Source organism: Festucalex cinctus, chromosome 2 (genome assembly GCF_051991245.1).
Source record: "Festucalex cinctus isolate MCC-2025b chromosome 2, RoL_Fcin_1.0, whole genome shotgun sequence".
Lineage (NCBI taxonomy): Eukaryota > Metazoa > Chordata > Actinopteri > Syngnathiformes > Syngnathidae > Festucalex > Festucalex cinctus.
The window spans coordinates 26,603,533-26,627,226 of record NC_135412.1 but is presented as its reverse complement, the minus strand read 5'-3'; the positions used below and the strand labels follow the sequence as shown (position 1 = coordinate 26,627,226).

Here is a 23,694-nt window from a genome sequence, read left to right as displayed (position 1 = left end):
AAACCGCAACATTTCTTAAATTGCCAACAAATGTCCCTTCCTGACATTTCGTCACAGGGTAGTGTGGCCGAGTGGTCGAAGGCGCTGGATTTAGGCTCAAGTCTCTCAGGAGGCGTGGGTTCGAATCCCAACACTGCCAGTTCCTTGTCAATGGAGTTAGTGTCCTAAAATACCCGTGGATGACTTATGAGATAAATTCCAGTCAGTGAGGCTAATAAGCATTTAGTCCAAACCAGATTACCACTGGACATTTCTGGTTCTCTTGAAGATAATTTACCTCTGATCTGTGCGGGATTCATCACATTTGCACAAGGCTCGGTTGGACACTTCTCAACTGGATATTTTTTTGTGGGAACATATCCTGACAAAACTACTTAAATATGCCAACAAACTCATACGTCTAAACAGCGGTCAGCAGGTAGTGTGGCCGAGCGGTCAAAGGCGCTGGATTAAGACTCCAGTCTCTCAGGAGGCGTGGGTTCACGTCCCACCAGTTCACATTTAGATTTGGGTTTCTCACAAAGTGGAAGTTTTTGATTTTCTTTCCACCATAAATTCATCGTACTTATCAAAATACTTGGCTTGGCCACAGCCAATGAGTAGCCAACTCCGAACTTCACATGGTTAACCTTCAAAAGAAGCACTTGGAAGAAGTTCAACAACATACCAGACTCGGGGTTTTCCTAATATACAAAGAGTTGTAGATAGCAGAGGATGGTTTCGATCCATCGACCTCTGGGTTATGGGCCCAGCACGCTTCCGCTGCGCCACTCTGCTGCTCGAGGACAAGCATTTGTCCTGTACTCTTGTCGCTGAAGAAGAACTAGGTCGCCTGTGACACCATGGATCCGAGCAGGCTTTATCACGTTGTGCACAAAGCGATGCAGGACATCACAAACCTAGAAATTGGTGTGGAAGACTACTGTTTGACCGCCAAGTCTGCACCTCAAACCGCAATATTTCTTAAATTGCCAACAAATGTCCCTTCCTGACATTTCTTCACAGGGTAGTGTGGCCGAGTGGTCGAAGGCGCTGGATTTAGGCTCAAGTCTCTCAGGAGGCGTGGGTTCGAATCCCACCACTGCCAGTTCCTTGTCAATGGAGTTAGTGTCCTAAAATACCCGTGGATGACTTATGAGATAAATTCCAGTCAGTGAGGCTAATAAGCATTTAGTCCAAACCAGATTACCACTGGACATTTCTGGTTCTCTTGAAGATAATTTACCTCTGATCTGTGCGGGATTCATCACATTTGCACAAGGCTCGGTTGGACACTTCTCAACTGGATATTTTTTTGTGGGAACATATCCTGACAAAACTACTTAAATATGCCAACAAACTCATACGTCTAAACAGCGGTCAGCAGGTAGTGTGGCCGAGCGGTCAAAGGCGCTGGTTTAAGACTCCAGTCTCTCAGGAGGCGTGGGTTCACGTCCCACCAGTGCACATTTAGATTTGGGTTTCTCACAAAATGGAAGTTTTTGATTTTCTTTCCACCATAAATTCATCGTACTTATCAAAATACTTGGCTTGGCCACAGCCAATGAGTAGCCAACTCCGAACTTCACATGGTTAACCTTCAAAAGAAACACTTGGAATAAGTTCAACAACATACCAGACTCAGGGTTTTGCTAATATACAAATAGTTGCAGATAGCAGAGGATGGTTTCGATCCATCAACCTCTGGGTTATGGGCCCAGCACGCTTCCGCTGCGCCACTCTGCTGCTCGAGGACAAGCATTTGTCCTGTACTCTTGTCGCTGAAGAAGAACTAGGTCGCCTGTGACACCATGGATCCGAGCAGGCTTTATCACGTTGTGCACAAAGCGATGCAGGACATCACAAACCTAGAAATTGGTGTGGAAGACTACTGTTTGACCGCCAAGTCTGCACCTCAAACCGCAACATTTCTTAAATTGCCAACAAATGTCCCTTCCTGATATTTCTTCACAGGGTAGTGTGGCCGAGCGGTCAAAGGCGCTGGATTAAGGCTCCAGTCTCTCAGGAGGGTTCGATTCCCACCACTGCCAGTTCCTTGTCAATGGAGTTAGTGTCCTAAAATACCAGAGGATGACTTATGAGATAATTTCCAGTCAGTGAGGCAAATACGCATTTAGTCCAAACCAGATTACCACTGGACATTTCTGGTTCTCTTGAAGATAATTTACCTCTGATCCGAGCGGGATTCATCACCTTTTGCACAAGGCTCGGTTGGACACTTCTCAACTGGATATTTTTTGTGGGAACATATCCTGACAAAACTACTTAAATATGCCAACAAACTCATACGTCTAAACAGCGGTCAGTAGGTAGTGTGGCCGAGCGGTCAAAGGCGCTGGATTAAGGCTCCAGTCTCTCAGGAGGCATGGGTTCACAACCCACCAGTTCACATTTAGATTTGGGTTTCTCACAAAATGGAAGTTTTTGATTTTCTTTCCACCATAAATTCATCGTACTTATCAAAATACTTGGCTTGGCCACAGCCAATGAGTAGCCAACTCCGAACTTCACATGGTTAACCTTCAAAAGAAGCACTTGGAAGAAGTTCAACAACTTACCAGACTCGGGGTTTTCCTAATATACAAAGAGTTGTAGATAGCAGAGGATGGTTTCGATCCATCGACCTCTGGGTTATGGGCCCAGCACGCTTCCGCTGCGCCACTCTGCTGCTCGAGGACAAGCATTTGTCCTGTACTCTTGTCGCTGAAGAAGAACTAGGTCGCCTGTGACACCATGGATCCGAGCAGGCTTTATCACGTTGTGCACAAAGCGATGCAGGACATCACAAACCTAGAAATTGGTGTGGAAGACTACTGTTTGACCGCCAAGTCTGCACCTCAAACCGCAACATTTCTTAAATTGCCAACAAATGTCCCTTCCTGACATTTCGTCACAGGGTAGTGTGGCCGAGTGGTCGAAGGCGCTGGATTTAGGCTCAAGTCTCTCAGGAGGCGTGGGTTCGAATCCCAACACTGCCAGTTCCTTGTCAATGGAGTTAGTGTCCTAAAATACCCGTGGATGACTTATGAGATAAATTCCAGTCAGTGAGGCTAATAAGCATTTAGTCCAAACCAGATTACCACTGGACATTTCTGGTTCTCTTGAAGATAATTTACCTCTGATCTGTGCGGGATTCATCACATTTGCACAAGGCTCGGTTGGACACTTCTCAACTGGATATTTTTTTGTGGGAACATATCCTGACAAAACTACTTAAATATGCCAACAAACTCATACGTCTAAACAGCGGTCAGCAGGTAGTGTGGCCGAGCGGTCAAAGGCGCTGGTTTAAGACTCCAGTCTCTCAGGAGGCGTGGGTTCACGTCCCACCAGTGCACATTTAGATTTGGGTTTCTCACAAAATGGAAGTTTTTGATTTTCTTTCCACCATAAATTCATCGTACTTATCAAAATACTTGGCTTGGCCACAGCCAATGAGTAGCCAACTCCGAACTTCACATGGTTAACCTTCAAAAGAAACACTTGGAATAAGTTCAACAACATAACAGACTCAGGGTTTTGCTAATATACAAATAGTTGCAGATAGCAGCGGATGGTTTCGATCCATCAACCTCTGGGTTATGGGCCCAGCACGCTTCCGCTGCGCCACTCTGCTGCTCGAGGACAAGCATTTGTCCTGTACTCTTGTCGCTGAAGAAGAACTAGGTCGCCTGTGACACCATGGATCCGAGCAGGCTTTATCACGTTGTGCACAAAGCGATGCAGGACATCACAAACCTAGAAATTGGTGTGGAAGACTACTGTTTGACCGCCAAGTCTGCACCTCAAACCGCAACATTTCTTAAATTGCCAACAAATGTCCCTTCCTGATATTTCTTCACAGGGTAGTGTGGCCGAGCGGTCAAAGGCGCTGGATTAAGGCTCCAGTCTCTCAGGAGGGTTCGATTCCCACCACTGCCAGTTCCTTGTCAATGGAGTTAGTGTCCTAAAATACCAGAGGATGACTTATGAGATAATTTCCAGTCAGTGAGGCAAATACGCATTTAGTCCAAACCAGATTACCACTGGACATTTCTGGTCCTCCCAAAGATAATTTACCTCTGATCCGAGCGGGATTCATCACCTTTTGCACAAGGCTCGGTTGGACACTTCTCAACTGGATATTTTTTGTGGGAACATATCCTGACAAAACTACTTAAATATGCCAACAAACTCATACGTCTAAACAGCGGTCAGTAGGTCGTGTGGCCGAGCGGTCAAAGGCGCTGGATTAAGGCTCCAGTCTCTCAGGAGGCATGGGTTCACAACCCACCAGTTCACATTTAGATTTGGGTTTCTCACAAAATGGAAGTTTTTGATTTTCTTTCCACCATAAATTCATCGTACTTATCAAAATACTTGGCTTGGCCACAGCCAATGAGTAGCCAACTCCGAACTTCACATGGTTAACCTTCAAAAGAAGCACTTGGAAGAAGTTCAACAACATACCAGACTCGGGGTTTTCCTAATATACAAAGAGTTATAGATAGCAGAGGATGGTTTCGATCCATCGACCTCTGGGTTATGGGCCCAGCACGCTTCCGCTGCGCCACTCTGCTGCTCGAGGACAAGCATTTGTCCTGTACTCTTGTCGCTGAAGAAGAACTAGGTCGCCTGTGACACCATGGATCCGAGCAGGCTTTATCACGTTGTGCACAAAGCGATGCAGGACATCACAAACCTAGAAATTGGTGTGGAAGACTACTGTTTGACCGCCAAGTCTGCACCTCAAACCGCAACATTTCTTAAATTGCCAACAAATGTCCCTTCCTGACATTTCTTCACAGGGTAGTGTGGACGAGTGGTCGAAGGCGCTGGATTTAGGCTCCAGTCTCTCAGGAGGCGTGGGTTCGAATCCCACCACTGCCAGTTCCTTGTCAATGGAGTTAGTGTCCTAAAATACCCGTGGATGACTTATGAGATAAATTCCAGTCAGTGAGGCTAATAAGCATTTAGTCCAAACCAGATTACCACTGGACATTTCTGGTTCTCTTGAAGATAATTTACCTCTGATCCGTGCGGGATTCATCACATTTGCACAAGGCTCGGTTGGACACTTCTCAACTGGATATTTTTTTGTGGGAACATATCCTGACAAAACTACTTAAATATGCCAACAAACTCATACGTCTAAACAGCGGTCAGCAGGTAGTGTGGCCGAGCGGTCAAAGGCGCTGGATTAAGACTCCAGTCTCTCAGGAGGCGTGGGTTCACGTCCCACCAGTTCACATTTAGATTTGGGTTTCTCACAAAATGGAAGTTTTTGATTTTCTTTCCACCATAAATTCATCGTACTTATCAAAATACTTGGCTTGGCCACAGCCAATGAGTAGCCAACTCCGAACTTCACATGGTTAACCTTCAAAAGAAACACTTGGAATAAGTTCAACAACATACCAGACTCAGGGTTTTGCTAATATACAAACAGTTGCAGATAGCAGAGGATGGTTTCGATCCATCAACCTCTGGGTTATGGGCCCAGCACGCTTCCGCTGCGCCACTCTGCTGCTCGAGGACCAGCATTTGTCCTGTACTCTTGTCGCTGAAGAAGAACTAGGTCGCCTGTGACACCATGGATCCGAGCAGGCTTTATCACGTTGTGCACAAAGCGATGCAGGACATCACAAACCTAGAAATTGGTGTGGAAGACTACTGTTTGACCGCCAAGTCTGCACCTCAAACCGCAACATTTCTTAAATTGCCAACAAATGTCCCTTCCTGATATTTCTTCACAGGGTAGTGTGGCCGAGCGGTCAAAGGCGCTGGATTAAGGCTCCAGTCTCTCAGGAGGGTTCGATTCCCACCACTGCCAGTTCCTTGTCAATGGAGTTAGTGTCCTAAAATACCAGAGGATGACTTATGAGATAATTTCCAGTCAGTGAGGCAAATACGCATTTAGTCCAAACCAGATTACCACTGGACATTTCTGGTTCTCTTGAAGATAATTTACCTCTGATCCGAGCGGGATTCATCACCTTTTGCACAAGGCTCGGTTGGACACTTCTCAACTGGATATTTTTTGCGGGAACATATCCTGACAAAACTACTTAAATATGCCAACAAACTCATACGTCTAAACAGCGGTCAGTAGGTAGTGTGGCCGAGCGGTCAAAGGCGCTGGATTAAGGCTCCAGTCTCTCAGGAGGCATGGGTTCACAACCCACCAGTTCACATTTAGATTTGGGTTTCTCACAAAATGGAAGTTTTTGATTTTCTTTCCACCATAAATTCATCGTACTTATCAAAATACTTGGCTTGGCCACAGCCAATGAGTAGCCAACTCCGAACTTCACATGGTTAACCTTCAAAAGAAGCACTTGTAAGAAGTTCAACAACATACCAGACTCGGGGTTTTCCTAATATACAAAGAGTTGTAGATAGCAGAGGATGGTTTCAATCCATCGACCTCTGGGTTATGGGCCCAGCACGCTTCCGCTGCGCCACTCTGCTGCTCGAGGACAAGCATTTGTCCTGTACTCTTGTCGCTGAAGAAGAACTAGGTCGCCTGTGACACCATGGATCCGAGCAGGCTTTATCACGTTGTGCACAAAGCGATGCAGGACATCACAAACCTAGAAATTGGTGTGGAAGACTACTGTTTGACCGCCAAGTCTGCACCTCAAACCGCAACATTTCTTAAATTGCCAACAAATGTCCCTTCCTGACTTTTCTTCACAGGGTAGTGTGGCCGAGTGGTCGAAGGCGCTGGATTTAGGCTCCAGTCTCTCAGGAGGCGTGGGTTCGAATCCCAACACTGCCAGTTCCTTGTCAATGGAGTTAGTGTCCTAAAATACCCGTGGATGACTTATGAGATAAATTCCAGTCAGTGAGGCTAATAAGCATTTAGTCCAAACCAGATTACCACTGGACATTTCTGGTTCTCTTGAAGATAATTTACCTCTGATCCGTGCGGGATTCAGCACATTTGCACAAGGCTCGGTTGGACACTTCTCAACTGGATATTTTTTTGTGGGAACATATCCTGACAAAACTACTTAAATATGCCAACAAACTCATACGTCTAAACAGCGGTCAGCAGGTAGTGTGGCCGAGCGGTCAAAGGCGCTGGATTAAGACTCCAGTCTCTAGGGAGGCGTGGGTTCACGTCCCACCAGTTCACATTTAGATTTGGGTTTCTCACAAAATGGAAGTTTTTGATTTTCTTTCCACCATAAATTCATCGTACTTATCAAAATACTTGGCTTGGCCACAGCCAATGAGTAGCCAACTCCGAACTTCACATGGTTAACCTTCAAAAGAAACACTTGGAATAAGTTCAACAACATACCAGACTCAGGGTTTTGCTAATATACAAACAGTTGCAGATAGCAGAGGATGGTTTCGATCCATCAACCTCTGGGTTATGGGCCCAGCACGCTTCCGCTGCGCCACTCTGCTGCTCGAGGACAAGCATTTGTCCTGTACTCTTGTCGCTGAAGAAGAACTAGGTCGCCTGTGACACCATGGATCCGAGCAGGCTTTATCACGTTGTGCACAAAGCGATGCAGGACATCACAAACCTAGAAATTGGTGTGGAAGACTACTGTTTGACCGCCAAGTCTGCACCTCAAACCGCAACATTTCTTAAATTGCCAACAAATGTCCCTTCCTGATATTTCTTCACAGGGTAGTGTGGCCGAGCGGTCAAAGGCGCTGGATTAAGGCTCCAGTCTCTCAGGAGGGTTCGATTCCCACCACTGCCAGTTCCTTGTCAATGGAGTTAGTGTCCTAAAATACCTGAGGATGACTTATGAGATAATTTCCAGTCAGTGAGGCAAATACGCATTTAGTCCAAACCAGATTACCACTGGACATTTCTGGTTCTCTTGAAGATAATTTACCTCTGATCCGAGCGGGATTCATCACCTTTTGCACAAGGCTCGGTTGGACACTTCTCAACTGGATATTTTTTGCGGGAACATATCCTGACAAAACTACTTAAATATGCCAACAAACTCATACGTCTAAACAGCGGTCAGTAGGTAGTGTGGCCGAGCGGTCAAAGGCGCTGGATTAAGGCTCCAGTCTCTCAGGAGGCATGGGTTCACAACCCACCAGTTCACATTTAGATTTGGGTTTCTCACAAAATGGAAGTTTTTGATTTTCTTTCCACCATAAATTCATCGTACTTATCAAAATACTTGGCTTGGCCACAGCCAATGAGTAGCCAACTCCGAACTTCACATGGTTAACCTTCAAAAGAAGCACTTGTAAGAAGTTCAACAACATACCAGACTCGGGGTTTTCCTAATATACAAAGAGTTGTAGATAGCAGAGGATGGTTTCGATCCATCGACTTCTGGGTTATGGGCCCAGCACGCTTCCGCTGCGCCACTCTGCTGCTCGAGGACAAGCATTTGTCCTGTACTCTTGTCGCTGAAGAAGAACTAGGTCGCCTGTGACACCATGGATCCGAGCAGGCTTTATCACGTTGTGCACAAAGCGATGCAGGACATCACAAACCTAGAAATTGGTGTGGAAGACTACTGTTTGACCGCCAAGTCTGCACCTCAAACCGCAACATTTCTTAAATTGCCAACAAATGTCCCTTCCTGACATTTCTTCACAGGGTAGTGTGGCCGAGTGGTCGAAGGCGCTGGATTTAGGCTCCAGTCTCTCAGGAGGCGTGGGTTCGAATCCCACCACTGCCAGTTCCTTGTCAATGGAGTTAGTGTCCTAAAATACCCGTGGATGACTTATGAGATAAATTCCAGTCAGTGAGGCTAATAAGCATTTACTCCAAACCAGATTACCACTGGACATTTCTGGTTCTCTTGAAGATAATTTACCTCTGATCCGTGCGGGATTCAGCACATTTGCACAAGGCTCGGTTGGACACTTCTCAACTGGATATTTTTTTGTGGGAACATATCCTGACAAAACTACTTAAATATGCCAACAAACTCATACGTCTAAACAGCGGTCAGCAGGTAGTGTGGCCGAGCGGTCAAAGGCGCTGGATTAAGACTCCAGTCTCTCAGGAGGCGTGGGTTCACGTCCCACCAGTTCACATTTAGATTTGGGTTTCTCACAAAATGGAAGTTTTTGATTTTCTTTCCACCATAAATTCATCGTACTTATCAAAATACTTGGCTTGGCCACAGCCAATGAGTAGCCAACTCCGAACTTCACATGGTTAACCTTCAAAAGAAACACTTGGAATAAGTTCAACAACATACCAGACTCAGGGTTTTGCTAATATACAAACAGTTGCAGATAGCAGAGGATGGTTTCGATCCATCAACCTCTGGGTTATGGGCCCAGCACGCTTCCGCTGCGCCACTCTGCTGCTCGAGGACAAGCATTTGTCCTGTACTCTTGTCGCTGAAGAAGAACTAGGTCGCCTGTGACACCATGGATCCGAGCAGGCTTTATCACGTTGTGCACAAAGCGATGCAGGACATCACAAACCTAGAAATTGGTGTGGAAGACTACTGTTTGACCGCCAAGTCTGCACCTCAAACCGCAACATTTCTTAAATTGCCAACAAATGTCCCTTCCTGATATTTCTTCACAGGGTAGTGTGGCCGAGCGGTCAAAGGCGCTGGATTAAGGCTCCAGTCTCTCAGGAGGGTTCGATTCCCACCACTGCCAGTTCCTTGTCAATGGAGTTAGTGTCCTAAAATACCTGAGGATGACTTATGAGATAATTTCCAGTCAGTGAGGCAAATACGCATTTAGTCCAAACCAGATTACCACTGGACATTTCTGGTTCTCTTGAAGATAATTTACCTCTGATCCGAGCGGGATTCATCACCTTTTGCACAAGGCTCGGTTGGACACTTCTCAACTGGATATTTTTTGCGGGAACATATCCTGACAAAACTATTTAAATATGCCAACAAACTCATACGTCTAAACAGCGGTCAGCAGGTACTGTGGCCGAGCGGTCAAAGGCGCTGGATTAAGACTCCAGTCTCTCAGGAGGCGTGGGTTCACGTCCCACCAGTTCACATTTAGATTTGGGTTGCACACAAAATGGAAGTTTTTGATTTTCTTTCCACCATAAATTCATCGTACTTATCAAAATACTTGGCTTGGCCACAGCCAATGAGTAGCCAACTCCGAACTTCACATGGTTAACCTTCAAAAGAAACACTTGGAATAAGTTCAACAACATACCAGACTCAGGGTTTTGCTAATATACAAACAGTTGCAGATAGCAGAGGATGGTTTCGATCCATCGACCTCTGGGTTATGGGCCCAGCACGCTTCCGCTGCGCCACTCTGCTGCTCGAGGACAAGCATTTGTCCTGTACTCTTGTCGCTGAAGAAGAACTAGGTCGCCTGTGACACCATGGATCCGAGCAGGCTTTATCACGTTGTGCACAAAGCGATGCAGGACATCACAAACCTAGAAATTGGTGTGGAAGACTACTGTTTGACCGCCAAGTCTGCACCTCAAACCGCAACATTTCTTAAATTGCCAACAAATGTCCCTTCCTGATATTTCTTCACAGGGTAGTGTGGCCGAGCGGTCAAAGGCGTTGGATTAAGGCTCCAGTCTCTCAGGAGGGTTCGATTCCCACCACTGCCAGTTCCTTGTCAATGGAGTTAGTGTCCTAAAATACCCGAGGATGACTTATGAGATAAATTCCAGTCAGTGAGGCAAATACGCATTTAGTCCAAACCAGATTACCACTGGTCATTTCTGGTTCTCTTGAAGATAATTTACCTCTGATCCGAGCGGGATTCATCACCTTTTGCACAAGGCTCGGTTGGACACTTCTCAACTGGATATTTTTTGTGGGAACATATCCTGACAAAACTACTTAAATATGCCAACAAACTCATACGTCTAAACAGCGGTCAGTAGGTAGTGTGGCCGAGCGGTCAAAGGCGCTGGATTAAGGCTCCAGTCTCTCAGGAGGCATGGGTTCACAACCCACCAGTTCACATTTAGATTTGGGTTTCTCACAAAATGGAAGTTTTTGATTTTCTTTCCACCATAAATTCATCGTACTTATCAAAATACTTGGCTTGGCCACAGCCAATGAGTAGCCAACTCCGAACTTCACATGGTTAACCTTCAAAAGAAGCACTTGGAAGAAGTTCAACAACATACCAGACTCGGGGTTTTCCTAATATACAAAGAGTTGTAGATAGCAGAGGATGGTTTCAATCCATCGACCTCTGGGTTATGGGCCCAGCACGCTTCCCCTGCGCCACTCTGCTGCTCGAGGACAAGCATTTGTCCTGTACTCTTGTCGCTGAAGAAGAACTAGGTCGCCTGTGACACCATGGATCCGAGCAGGCTTTATCACGTTGTGCACAAAGCGATGCAGGACATCACAAACCTAGAAATTGGTGTGGAAGACTACTGTTTGACCGCCAAGTCTGCACCTCAAACCGCAACATTTCTTAAATTGCCAACAAATGTCCCTTCCTGATATTACTTCACAGGGTAGTGTGGCCGAGTGGTCGAAGGCGCTGGATTTAAGCTCCAGTCTCTCAGGAGGCGTGGGTTCGAATCCCACCACTGCCAGTTCCATTTCAATGGAGTTAGTGTCCTTAAATACCCGTGGATGACTTATGAGATAAATTTCAGTCAGTGAGGCTAATTTCTGGTTCTCTTGAAGATAATTTACCTCTGATCCGTGCGGGATTCATCACCTTTTGCACAAGGCTCGGTTGGACACTTCTCAACTGGATATTTTTGTGGAAACATATCCTGACAAAACTACTTAGATATGCCAACAAAACCATAGGTCTAAACAACGGTCAGCAGGTAGTGTGGCCGAGTTGTCAAAGGTGCTGGATTAAGGCTCCAGTCTCTCAGGAGGCGTGGGTTCAAATCCCAACACTGCCAGTTCAGACTAGGATTTGTGTTTCTAACAAAGTGGAGGTTTTTGCTTTTCTTTCCACCATAAATTCATCGTACTTATCAAAATACTTGGCTTGGCCACAGCCAATGAGTAGCCAACTCCAAACTTTACATGGTTAACCTTCAAAAGAAACACTTGGAAACAGTTGAACAACATACCAGACTCAGGGTTTTGCTAATATACAAACAGTTGCAGATAGCAGAGGATGGTTTCGATCCATCGACTTCTGGGTTATGGGCCCAGCACGCTTCCGCTGCGCCACTCTGCTGCTCGAGGACAAGCATTTGTCCTGTACTCTTGTTGCTGAAGAAGAACTAGGTCGCCTGTGACACCATGGATCCGAGCAGGCTGTATCACATTGTGCACAAAGCGATGCATGACATCACAAACCTAGAAATTGGTGTGGAAGACTACTGTTTGACCGCCAAGTCTGCACCTCAAACCGCAACATTTCTTAAATTGCCAAAAACTGTCCCTTCCTGACATTTCTTCACAGGTTAGTGTGGCCGAGTTGTTGAAGGCGCTGGATTTAGGCTCCAGTCTCGCAGGAGGCGTGGGTTCAAATCCCATCACTGCCAGTTCAGACTTAGTTTTGTGTTTCTCACAAAGTGGACGTTTTTGATTTTCTTTCCACCATAAATTCATCGTACTTATCAAAATACTTGGCTTGGCCACAGCCAATGAGTAGCCAACTCCAAACTTCACATGGTTAACCTTCAAAAGAAATACGAGGAAGCAGTTCAACAACATACCAGACACGGGGTTGTGCTAATATGTAAACAGTTGCAGATAACAGAGGATGGTTTCGATCCATCGACCTCTGGGTTATGGCCCAGCACGCTTCCGCTGCGCCACTCTAATGCTCGACGATAAGCATTTGTCCTGTACTCTGGTCACTGAAGAAGAACTAGGTCGCCTGTGACACCATGGATCCGAGCAGGCTGTATCACGTGCACAAAGCGATGCAGGACATCACAAACCTAGAAATTGGTGTGGAAGACTACTGTTTGACCGCCAAGTCTGCACCTCAAACCGCAACATTTCTTAAATTGCCAACAAATGTCCCTTCCTGATATTTCTTCACAGGGTAGTGTGGCCGAGCGGTCAAAGGCGCTGGATTAAGGCTCCAGTCTCTCAGGAGGCGTGGGTTCGAATCCCACCACTGCCAGTTCCTTGTCAATGGAGTTAGTGTCCTAAAATACTGGTGGATGACTTATGAGATAATTTCCAGTCAGTGAGGCAAATACGCATTTAGTCCAAACCAGATTACCACTGGACATTTCTGGTTCTCTTGAAGATAATTTACCTCTGATCCGAGCGGGATTCATCCCCTTTTGCACAAGGCTCGGTTGGACACTTCTCAACTGGATATTTTTTGTGGAAACATATCCTGACAAAACTACTTAAATATGCCAACAAACTCATACGTCTAAACAGCTGTCAGCAGGTAGTGTGGCCGAGCAGTCAAAGGCGCTGGATTAAGGCTCCAGTCTCTCAGGAGGCATGGGTTCACAACCCACCAGTTCACATTTAGATTTGGGTTTCTCACAAAATGGAAGTTTTTGATTTTCTTTCCACCATAAATTCATCGTACTTATCAAAATACTTGGCTTGGCCACAGCCAATGAGTAGCCAACTCCGAACTTCACATGGTTAACCTTCAAAAGAAACACTTGGAAGAAGTTCAACAACATACCAGACTCAGGGTTTTCCTAATATACAAAAAGTTGTAGATAGCAGAGGATGGTTTCGAGCCATCAACCTCTGGGTTATGGGCCCAGCACGCTTCCGCTGCGCCACTCTGCTGCTCGAGGACAAGCATTTGTCCTGTACTCTTGTCGCTGAAGAAGAACTAGGTCGCCTGACACCATGGATCCGAGCAGGCTGTATCACGTTGTGCACAAAGCGATGCATGACATCACAAACCTAGAAATTGGTGTGGAAGATTCCTGTTTGACCGCCAAGTCTGCACCTGACCGCAACATTTCTTAAATTGCCAACAAATGTCCCTTCCTGATATTTCTTCATAGGGTCGTGTGGTCGAGCGGTCAAAGGCGCTGGATTAAGGCTCCAGGCTCTCAGGAGGCGTGGGTTCAAATCCCACCACTGCCAGTTCAGACTTAGATTTGTGTTTCTCACAAAGTGGAGATTTTTGATTTTCTTTCCACCATAAATTCATCGTACTTATCAAAATACTTTGCTTGGCCACAGCCAATGAGTAGCCAACTCCAAACTTCACATGGTTAACCTTCAAAAGAAACACTAGGAATAAGTTAAACAACATACCACACACGGGGTTGTGCTAATATGCAAACAGTTGCAGATAGCAGAGGATGGTTTCGATCCATCGACCTCTGGGTTATGGGCCCAGCACTCTTCCACTGCGCCACTCTGCTGCTCGAGGATAAGTATTTGTCCTGTACTCTTGTCGCTGAAGAAGAACTAGGTCGCCTGTGACACCATGGATCCGAGCAGGCTGTATCACGTGCACAAAGCGATGCAGGACATCACAAACCTAGAAATTGGTGTGGAAGGCTACTGTTTGACCGCCAAGTCTGCACCTCAAACCGCAACATTTCTTAAATTGCCAACAACTGTCCCTTCCTGACATTTCTTCACAGGGTAGTGTGGCTGAGTGGTCGAAGGCGCTGGATTTAGGCTCCAGTCTCTCAGGAGGCGTGGGTTCGAATCCCACCACTGCCAGTTCCTTGTCAATGGAGTTAGTGTCCTAAAATTCCCGTGGATGACTTATGAGATAAATTCCAGTCAGTGAGGCTAATAAGCATTTAGTCCAAATCAGATTACCACTGGACATTTCTGGTTCTCTGAAGATAATTTACATCTGATCCGTGCGGGATTCATCACATTTGCACAAGGCTCGGTTGGACACTTCTCAACTGGATTTTTTTTTGTGGGAACATATCCTGACAAAACTACTTAAATATGCCAACAAACTCATACGTCTAAACAGCGGTCAGCAGGTAGTGTGGCTGAGCGGTCAAAGGCGCTGGATTAAGACTCTAGTCTCTCAGGAGGTGTGGGTTCACGTCCCACCAGTTCACATTTAGATTTGGGTTTCTCACAAAATGGAAGTTTTTGATTTTCTTTCCACCATAAATTCATCGTACTTATCAAAATACTTGGCTTGGCCACAGCCAATGAGTAGCCAACTCCGAACTTCACATGGTTAACCTTCAAAAGAAACACTTGGAATAAGTTCAACAACATACCAGACTCAGTGTTTTGCTAATATACAAACAGTTGCAGATAGCAGAGGATGGTTTCGATCCATCGACCTCTGGGTTATGGGCCCAGCACGCTTCCGCTGCGCCACTCTGCTGCTCGAGGACAAGCATTTGTCCTGTACTCTTGTCGCTGAAGAAGAACTAGGTCGCCTGTGACACCATGGATCCGAGCAGGCTGTATCACGTGCACAAAGCGATGCAGGACATCACAAACCTAGAAATTGGTGTGGAAGGCTACTGTTTGACCGCAGAGTCTGCACCTCAAACCGCAACATTTCTTAAATTGCCAACAAATGTCCCTTCCTGACATTTCTTCACAGGGTAGTGTGGCCGAGTGGTCGAAGGAGCTGGATTTAGGCTCCAGTCTCTCAGGAGGCGTGGGTTCGAATCCCACCACTGCCAGTTCCTTGTCAATGGAGTTAGTGTCCTAAAATACCCGTGGATGACTTATGAGATAAATTCCAGTCAGTGAGGCTAATAAGCATTTAGTCCAAACCAGATTACCACTGGACATTTCTGGTTCTCTTGAAGATAATTTACCTCTGATCCGTGCGGGATTCATCACATTTGCACAAGGCTCGGTTGGACACTTCTCAACTGGATATTTTTTTGTGGGAACATATCCTGACAAAACTACTTAAATATGCCAACAAACTCATACGTCTAAACAGCGGTCAGCAGGTAGTGTGGCCGAGCGGTCAAAGGCGCTGGATTAAGACTCCAGTCTCTCAGGAGGCGTGGGTTCACGTCCCACCAGTTCACATTTGGATTTGGGTTGCACACAAAATGGAAGTTTTTGATTTTCTTTCCACCATAAATTCATCGTACTTATCAAAATACTTGGCTTGGCCACAGCCAATGACTAGCCAACTCCGAACTTCACATGGTTAACCTTCAAAAGAAACACTTGGATTAAGTTCAACAACATACCAGACTCAGGGTTTTGCTAATATACAAACAGTTGCAGATAGCAGAGGATGGTTTCGATCCATCGACCTCTGGGTTATGGGCCCAGCACGCTTCCGCTGCGCCACTCTGCTGCTCGAGGACAAGCATTTGTCCTGTACTCTTGTCGCTGAAGAAGAACTAGGTCGCCTGTGACACCATGGATCCGAGCAGGCTTTATCACGTTGTGCACAAAGCGATGCAGGACATCACAAACCTAGAAATTGGTGTGGAAGACTACTGTTTGACCGCCAAGTCTGCACCTCAAACCGCAACATTTCTTAAATTGCCAACAAATGTCCCTTCCTGATATTTCTTCACAGGGTAGTGTGGCCGAGCGGTCAAAGGCGCTGGATTAAGGCTCCAGTCTCTCAGGAGGGTTCGATTCCCACCACTGCCAGTTCCTTGTCAATGGAGTTAGTGTCCTAAAATACCAGAGGATGACTTATGAGATAATTTCCAGTCAGTGAGGCAAATACGCATTTAGTCCAAACCAGATTACCACTGGACATTTCTGGTTCTCTTGAAGATATTTTACCTCTGATCCGAGCGGGATTCATCACCTTTTGCACAAGGCTCGGTTGGACACTTCTCAACTGGATATTTTTTGTGGGAACATATCCTGACAAAACTACTTAAATATGCCAACAAACTCATACGTCTAAACAGCGGTCAGTAGGTAGTGTGGCCGAGCGGTCAAAGGCGCTGGATTAAGGCTCCAGTCTCTCAGGAGGCATGGGTTCACAACCCACCAGTTCACATTTAGATTTGGGTTTCTCACAAAATGGAAGTTTTTGATTTTCTTTCCACCATAAATTCATCGTACTTATCAAAATACTTGGCTTGGCCACAGCCAATGAGTAGCCAACTCCGAACTTCACATGGTTAACCTTCAAAAGAAGCACTTGGAAGAAGTTCAACAACATACCAGACTCGGGGTTTTCCTAATATACAAAGAGTTGTAGATAGCAGAGGATGGTTTCGATCCATCGACCTCTGGGTTATGGGCCCAGCACGCTTCCGCTGCGCCACTCTGCTGCTCGAGGACAAGCATTTGTCCTGTACTCTTGTCGCTGAAGAAGAACTAGGTCGCCTGTGACACCATGGATCCGAGCAGGCTTTATCACGTTGTGCACAAAGCGATGCAGGACATCACAAACCTAGAAATTGGTGTGGAAGACTACTGTTTGACCGCCAAGTCTGCACCTCAAACCGCAACATTTCTTAAATTGCCAACAAATGTCCCTTCCTGACATTTCTTCACAGGGTAGTGTGGCCGAGTGGTCGAAGGCGCTGGATTTAGGCTCAAGTCTCTCAGGAGGCGTGGGTTCGAATCCCACCACTGCCAGTTCCTTGTCAATGGAGTTAGTGTCCTAAAACACCCGTGGATGACTTATGAGATAAATTCCAGTCAGTGAGGCTAATAAGCATTTAGTCCAAACCAGATTACCACTGGACATTTCTGGTTCTCTTGAAGATAATTTACCTCTGATCTGCGCGGGATTCATCACATTTGCACAAGGCTCGGTTGGACACTTCTCAACTGGATATTTTTTTGTGGGAACATATCCTGACAAAACTACTTAAATATGCCAACAAACTCATACGTCTAAACAGCGGTCAGCAGGTAGTGTGGCCGAGCGGTCAAAGGCGCTGGTTTAAGACTCCAGTCTCTCAGGAGGCGTGGGTTCACGTCCCACCAGTGCACATTTAGATTTGGGTTTCTCACAAAATGGAAGTTTTTGATTTTCTTTCCACCATAAATTCATCGTACTTATCAAAATACTTGGCTTGGCCACAGCCAATGAGTAGCCAACTCCGAACTTCACATGGTTAACCTTCAAAAGAAACACTTGGAATAAGTTCAACAACATACCAGACTCAGGGTTTTGCTAATATACAAACAGTTGCAGATAGCAGAGGATGGTTTCAATCCATCGACCTCTGGGTTATGGGCCCAGCACGCTTCCGCTGCGCCACTCTGCTGCTCGAGGACAAGCATTTGTCCTGTACTCTTGTCGCTGAAGAAGAACTAGGTCGCCTGTGACACCATGGATCCGAGCAGGCTTTATCACGTTGTGCACAAAGCGATGCAGGACTTCACAAACCTAGAAATTGGTGTGGAAGACTACTGTTTGACCGCCAAGTCTGCACCTCAAACCTCAACATTTCTTAAATTGCCAACAAATGTCCCTTCCTGATGTTTCTTCACAGGGTAGTGTGGCCGAGCGGTCAAAGGCGCTGGATTAAGGCTCCAGTCTCTCAGGATGGTTCGATTCCCACCACTGCCAGTTCCTTGTCAATGGAGTTAGTGTCCTAAAATACCAGAGGATGACTTATGAGATAATTTCCAGTCAGTGAGGCAAATACGCATTTAGTCCAAACCAGATTACCACTGGACATTTCTGGTTCTCTTGAAGATAATTTACCTCTGATCCGAGCGGGATTCATCACCTTTTGCACAAGGCTCGGTTGGACACTTCTCAACTGGATATTTTTTGTGGGAACATATCCTGACAAAACTACTTAAATATGCCAACAAACTCATACGTCTAAACAGCGGTCAGTAGGTAGTGTGGCCGAGCGGTCAAAGGCGCTGGATTAAGGCTCCAGTCTCTCAGGAGGCATGGGTTCACAACCCACCAGTTCACATTTAGATTTGGGTTTCTCACAAAATGGAAGTTTTTGATTTTCTTTCCACCATAAATTCATCGTACTTATCAAAATACTTGGCTTGGCCACAGCCAATGAGTAGCCAACTCCGAACTTCACATGGTTAACCTTCAAAAGAAGCACTTGGAAGAAGTTCAACAACATACCAGACTCGGGGTTTTCCTAATATACAAAGAGTTGTAGATAGCAGAGGATGGTTTCGATCCATCGACCTCTGGGTTATGGGCCCAGCACGCTTCCGCTGCGCCACTCTGCTGCTCGAGGACAAGCATTTGTCCTGTACTCTTGTCGCTGAAGAAGAACTAGGTCGCCTGTGACACCATGGATCCGAGCAGGCTTTATCACGTTGTGCACAAAGCGATGCAGGACATCACAAACCTAGAAATTGGTGTGGAAGACTACTGTTTGACCGCCAAGTCTGCACCTCAAACCGCAACATTTCTTAAATTGCCAACAAATGTCCCTTCCTGACATTTCTTCACAGGGTAGTGTGGCCGAGTGGTCGAAGGCGCTGGATTTAGGCTCCAGTCTCTCAGGAGGCGTGGGTTCGAATCCCACCACTGCCAGTTCCTTGTCAATGGAGTTAGTGTCCTAAAATACCCGTGGATGACTTATGAGATAAATTCCAGTCAGTGAGGCTAATAAGCATTTAGTCCAAACCAGATTACCACTGGACATTTCTGGTTCTCTTGAAGATAATTTACCTCTGATCCGTGCGGGATTCATCACATTTGCACAAGGCTCGGTTGGACACTTCTCAACTGGATATTTTTTTGTGGGAACATATCCTGACAAAACTACTTAAATATGCCAACAAACTCATACGTCTAAACAGCGGTCAGCAGGTAGTGTGGCCGAGCGGTCAAAGGCGCTGGATTAAGACTCCAGTCTCTCAGGAGGCGTGGGTTCACGTCCCACCAGTTCACATTTAGATTTGGGTTTCTCACAAAATGGAAGTTTTTGATTTTCTTTCCACCATAAATTCATCGTACTTATCAAAATACTTGGCTTGGCCACAGCCAATGAGTAGCCAACTCCGAACTTCACATGGTTAACCTTCAAAAGAAACACTTGGAATAAGTTCAACAACATACCTGACTCAGGGTTTTGCTAATATACAAACAGTTGCAGATAGCAGAGGATGGTTTCGATCCATCAACCTCTGGGTTATGGGCCCAGCACGCTTCCGCTGCGCCACTCTGCTGCTCGAGGACAAGCATTTGTCCTCTACTCTTGTCGCTGAAGAAGAACTAGGTCGCCTGTGACACCATGGATCCGAGCAGGCTTTATCACGTTGTGCACAAAGCGATGCAGGACATCACAAACCTAGAAATTGGTGTGGAAGACTACTGTTTGACCGCCAAGTCTGCACCTCAAACCGCAACATTTCTTAAATTGCCAACAAATGTCCCTTCCTGATATTTCTTCACAGGGTAGTGTGGCCGAGCGGTCAAAGGCGCTGGATTAAGGCTCCAGTCTCTCAGGAGGGTTCGATTCCCACCACTGACAGTTCCTTGTCAATGGAGTTAGTGTCCTAAAATACCTGAGGATGACTTATGAGATAATTTCCAGTCAGTGAGGCAAATACGCATTTAGTCCAAACCAGATTACCACTGGACATTTCTGGTTCTCTTGAAGATAATTTACCTCTGATCCGAGCGGGATTCATCACCTTTTGCACAAGGCTCGGTTGGACACTTCTCAACTGGATATTTTTTGCGGGAACATATCCTGACAAAACTACTTAAATATGCCAACAAACTCATACGTCTAAACAGCGGTCAGTAGGTAGTGTGGCCGAGCGGTCAAAGGCGCTGGATTAAGGCTCCAGTCTCTCAGGAGGCATGGGTTCACAACCCACCAGTTCACATTTAGATTTGGGTTTCTCACAAAATGGAAGTTTTTGATTTTCTTTCCACCATAAATTCATCGTACTTATCAAAATACTTGGCTTGGCCACAGCCAATGAGTAGCCAACTCCGAACTTCACATGGTTAACCTTCAAAAGAAGCACTTGGAAGAAGTTCAACAACATACCAGACTCGGGGTTTTCCTAATATACAAAGAGTTGTAGATAGCAGAGGATGGTTTCGATCCATCGACCTCTGGGTTATGGGCCCAGCACGCTTCCGCTGCGCCACTCTGCTGCTCGAGGACAAGCATTTGTCCTGTACTCTTGTCGCTGAAGAAGAACTAGGTCGCCTGTGACACCATGGATCCGAGCAGGCTTTATCACGTTGTGCACAAAGCGATGCAGGACATCACAAACCTAGAAATTGGTGTGGAAGACTACTGTTTGACCGCCAAGTCTGCACCTCAAACCGCAACATTTCTTAAATTGCCAACAAATGTCCCTTCCTGACATTTCTTCACAGGGTAGTGTGGCCGAGTGGTCGAAGGCACTGGATTTAGGCTCCAGTCTCTCAGGAGGCGTGGGTTCGAATCCCACCACTGCCAGTTCCTTGTCAATGGAGTTAGTGTCCTAAAATACCCGTGGATGACTTATGAGATAAATTCCAGTCAGTGAGGCTAATAAGCATTTAGTCCAAACCAGATTACCACTGGACATTTCTGGTTCTCTTGAAGATAATTTACCTCTGATCCGTGCGGGATTCATCACATTTGCACAAGGCTCGGTTGGACACTTCTCAACTGGATATTTTTTTGTGGGAACATATCCTGACAAAACTACTTAAATATGCCAACAAACTCATACGTCTAAACAGCGGTCAGCAGGTAGTGTGGCCGAGCGGTCAAAGGCGCTGGATTAAGACTCCAGTCTCTCAGGAGGCGTGGGTTCACGTCCCACCAGTTCACATTTAGATTTGGGTTGCACACAAAATGGAAGTTTTTGATTTTCTTTCCACCATAAATTCATCGTACTTATCAAAATACTTGGCTTGGCCACAGCCAATGAGTAGCCAACTCCGAACTTCACATGGTTAACCTTCAAAAGAAACACTTGGAATAAGTTCAACAACATACCAGACTCAGGGTTTTGCTAATATACAAACAGTTGCAGATAGCAGAGGATGGTTTCGATCCATCGACCTCTGGGTTATGGGCCCAGCACGCTTCCGCTGCGCCACTCTGCTGCTCGAGGACAAGCATTTGTCCTGTACTCTTGTCGCTGAAGAAGAACTAGGTCGCCTGTGACACCATGGATCCGAGCAGGCTTTATCACGTTGTGCACAAAGCGATGCAGGACATCACAAACCTAGAAATTGGTGTGGAAGACTACTGTTTGACCGCCAAGTCTGCACCTCAAACCGCAACATTTCTTAAATTGCCAACAAATGTCCCTTCCTGATATTTCTTCACAGGGTAGTGTGGCCGAGCGGTCAAAGGCGCTGGATTAAGGCTCCAGTCTCTCAGGAGGGTTCGATTCCCACCACTGCCAGTTCCTTGTCAATCGAGTTAGTGTCCTAAAATACCCGAGGATGACTTATGAGATAATTTCCAGTCAGTGAGGCAAATACGCATTTAGTCCAAACCAGATTACCACTGGACATTTCTGGTTCTCTTGAAGATAATTTACCTCTGATCCGAGCGGGATTCATCACCTTTTGCACAAGGCTCGGTTGGACACTTCTCAACTGGATATTTTTTGTGGGAACATATCCTGACAAAACTACTTAAATATGCCAACAAACTCATACGTCTAAACAGCGGTCAGTAGGTAGTGTGGCCGAGCGGTCAAAGGCGCTGGATTAAGGCTCCAGTCTCTCAGGAGGCATGGGTTCACAACCCACCAGTTCACATTTAGATTTGGGTTTCTCACAAAATGGAAGTTTTTGATTTTCTTTCCACCATAAATTCATCGTACTTATCAAAATACTTGGCTTGGCCACAGCCAATGAGTAGCCAACTCCGAACTTCACATGGTTAACCTTCAAAAGAAGCACTTGGAAGAAGTTCAACAACATACCAGACTCGGGGTTTTCCTAATATACAAAGAGTTTTAGATAGCAGAGGATGGTTTCGATCCATCGACCTCTGGGTTATGGGCCCAGCACGCTTCCGCTGCGCCACTCTGCTGCTCGAGGACAAGCATTTGTCCTGTACTCTTGTCACTGAAGAAGAACTAGGTCGCCTGTGACACCATGGATCCGAGCAGGCTTTATCACGTTGTGCACAAAGCGATGCAGGACATCACAAACCTAGAAATTGGTGTGGAAGACTACTGTTTGACCGCCAAGTCTGCACCTCAAACCGCAACATTTCTTAAATTGCCAACAAATGTCCCTTCCTGACATTTCTTCACAGGGTAGTGTGGCCGAGTGGTCGAAGGCGCTGGATTTAGGCTCCAGTCTCTCAGGAGGCGTGGGTTCGAATCCCACCACTGACAGTTCCTTGTCAATGGAGTTAGTGTCCTAAAATACCCGTGGATGACTTATGAGATAAATTCCAGTCAGTGAGGCTAATAAGCATTTAGTCCAAACCAGATTACCACTGGACATTTCTGGTTCTCTTGAAGATAATTTACCTCTGATCTGTGCGGGATTCATCACATTTGCACAAGGCTCGGTTGGACACTTCTCAACTGGATATTTTTTTGTGGGAACATATCCTGACAAAACTACTTAAATATGCCAACAAACTCATACGTCTAAACAGCGGTCAGCAGGTAGTGTGGCCGAGCGGTCAAAGGCGCTGGATTAAGACTCCAGTCTCTCAGGAGGTGTGGGTTCACGTCCCACCAGTTCACATTTAGATTTGGGTTTCTCACAAAGTGGAAGTTTTTGATTTTCTTTCCACCATAAATTCATCGTACTTATCAAAATACTTGGCTTGGCCACAGCCAATGAGTAGCCAACTCCGAACTTCACATGGTTAACCTTCAAAAGAAACACTTGGAATAAGTTCAACAACATACCAGACTCAGGGTTTTGCTAATATACAAACAGTTGCAGATAGCAGAGGATGGTTTCGATCCATCGACCTCTGGGTTATGGGCCCAGCACGCTTCCGCTGCGCCACTCTGCTGCTCGAGGACAAGCATTTGT

At 46.0% G+C, this 23,694-nt stretch overlaps 16 non-coding genes across 16 annotated transcripts; all 16 read left to right on the top strand.

The window, feature by feature from the left end:
* The first annotated feature begins 57 nt into the window (after window positions 1–57).
* On the top strand, window positions 58–139 carry trnal-uag (transfer RNA leucine (anticodon UAG)). Its single transcript has one exon. It is a non-coding gene; the product is annotated as a tRNA-Leu (tRNA).
* An 866-nt stretch (window positions 140–1,005) lies between these two features.
* Window positions 1,006–1,087, top strand: trnal-uag (transfer RNA leucine (anticodon UAG)). Its single transcript has one exon. It is a non-coding gene; the product is annotated as a tRNA-Leu (tRNA).
* A 1,809-nt stretch (window positions 1,088–2,896) lies between these two features.
* trnal-uag (transfer RNA leucine (anticodon UAG)) lies at window positions 2,897–2,978 on the top strand. The gene has a single exon. It is a non-coding gene; the product is annotated as a tRNA-Leu (tRNA).
* A 1,809-nt stretch (window positions 2,979–4,787) lies between these two features.
* trnal-uag (transfer RNA leucine (anticodon UAG)) lies at window positions 4,788–4,869 on the top strand. Its single transcript has one exon. It is a non-coding gene; the product is annotated as a tRNA-Leu (tRNA).
* A 1,809-nt stretch (window positions 4,870–6,678) lies between these two features.
* Window positions 6,679–6,760, top strand: trnal-uag (transfer RNA leucine (anticodon UAG)). Its single transcript has one exon. It is a non-coding gene; the product is annotated as a tRNA-Leu (tRNA).
* Window positions 6,761–8,569: 1,809 nt separating this feature from the next.
* Window positions 8,570–8,651, top strand: trnal-uag (transfer RNA leucine (anticodon UAG)). The gene has a single exon. It is a non-coding gene; the product is annotated as a tRNA-Leu (tRNA).
* Window positions 8,652–11,403: 2,752 nt separating this feature from the next.
* trnal-uaa (transfer RNA leucine (anticodon UAA)) lies at window positions 11,404–11,485 on the top strand. The gene has a single exon. It is a non-coding gene; the product is annotated as a tRNA-Leu (tRNA).
* Window positions 11,486–12,320: 835 nt separating this feature from the next.
* On the top strand, window positions 12,321–12,403 carry trnal-uag (transfer RNA leucine (anticodon UAG)). The gene has a single exon. It is a non-coding gene; the product is annotated as a tRNA-Leu (tRNA).
* A 508-nt stretch (window positions 12,404–12,911) lies between these two features.
* trnal-aag (transfer RNA leucine (anticodon AAG)) lies at window positions 12,912–12,993 on the top strand. Its single transcript has one exon. It is a non-coding gene; the product is annotated as a tRNA-Leu (tRNA).
* Window positions 12,994–13,855: 862 nt separating this feature from the next.
* On the top strand, window positions 13,856–13,937 carry trnal-aag (transfer RNA leucine (anticodon AAG)). The gene has a single exon. It is a non-coding gene; the product is annotated as a tRNA-Leu (tRNA).
* A 509-nt stretch (window positions 13,938–14,446) lies between these two features.
* On the top strand, window positions 14,447–14,528 carry trnal-uag (transfer RNA leucine (anticodon UAG)). Its single transcript has one exon. It is a non-coding gene; the product is annotated as a tRNA-Leu (tRNA).
* An 862-nt stretch (window positions 14,529–15,390) lies between these two features.
* Window positions 15,391–15,472, top strand: trnal-uag (transfer RNA leucine (anticodon UAG)). The gene has a single exon. It is a non-coding gene; the product is annotated as a tRNA-Leu (tRNA).
* Window positions 15,473–17,281: 1,809 nt separating this feature from the next.
* On the top strand, window positions 17,282–17,363 carry trnal-uag (transfer RNA leucine (anticodon UAG)). Its single transcript has one exon. It is a non-coding gene; the product is annotated as a tRNA-Leu (tRNA).
* Window positions 17,364–19,172: 1,809 nt separating this feature from the next.
* trnal-uag (transfer RNA leucine (anticodon UAG)) lies at window positions 19,173–19,254 on the top strand. Its single transcript has one exon. It is a non-coding gene; the product is annotated as a tRNA-Leu (tRNA).
* A 1,809-nt stretch (window positions 19,255–21,063) lies between these two features.
* trnal-uag (transfer RNA leucine (anticodon UAG)) lies at window positions 21,064–21,145 on the top strand. The gene has a single exon. It is a non-coding gene; the product is annotated as a tRNA-Leu (tRNA).
* Window positions 21,146–22,954: 1,809 nt separating this feature from the next.
* On the top strand, window positions 22,955–23,036 carry trnal-uag (transfer RNA leucine (anticodon UAG)). The gene has a single exon. It is a non-coding gene; the product is annotated as a tRNA-Leu (tRNA).
* Window positions 23,037–23,694: the final 658 nt, after the last annotated feature.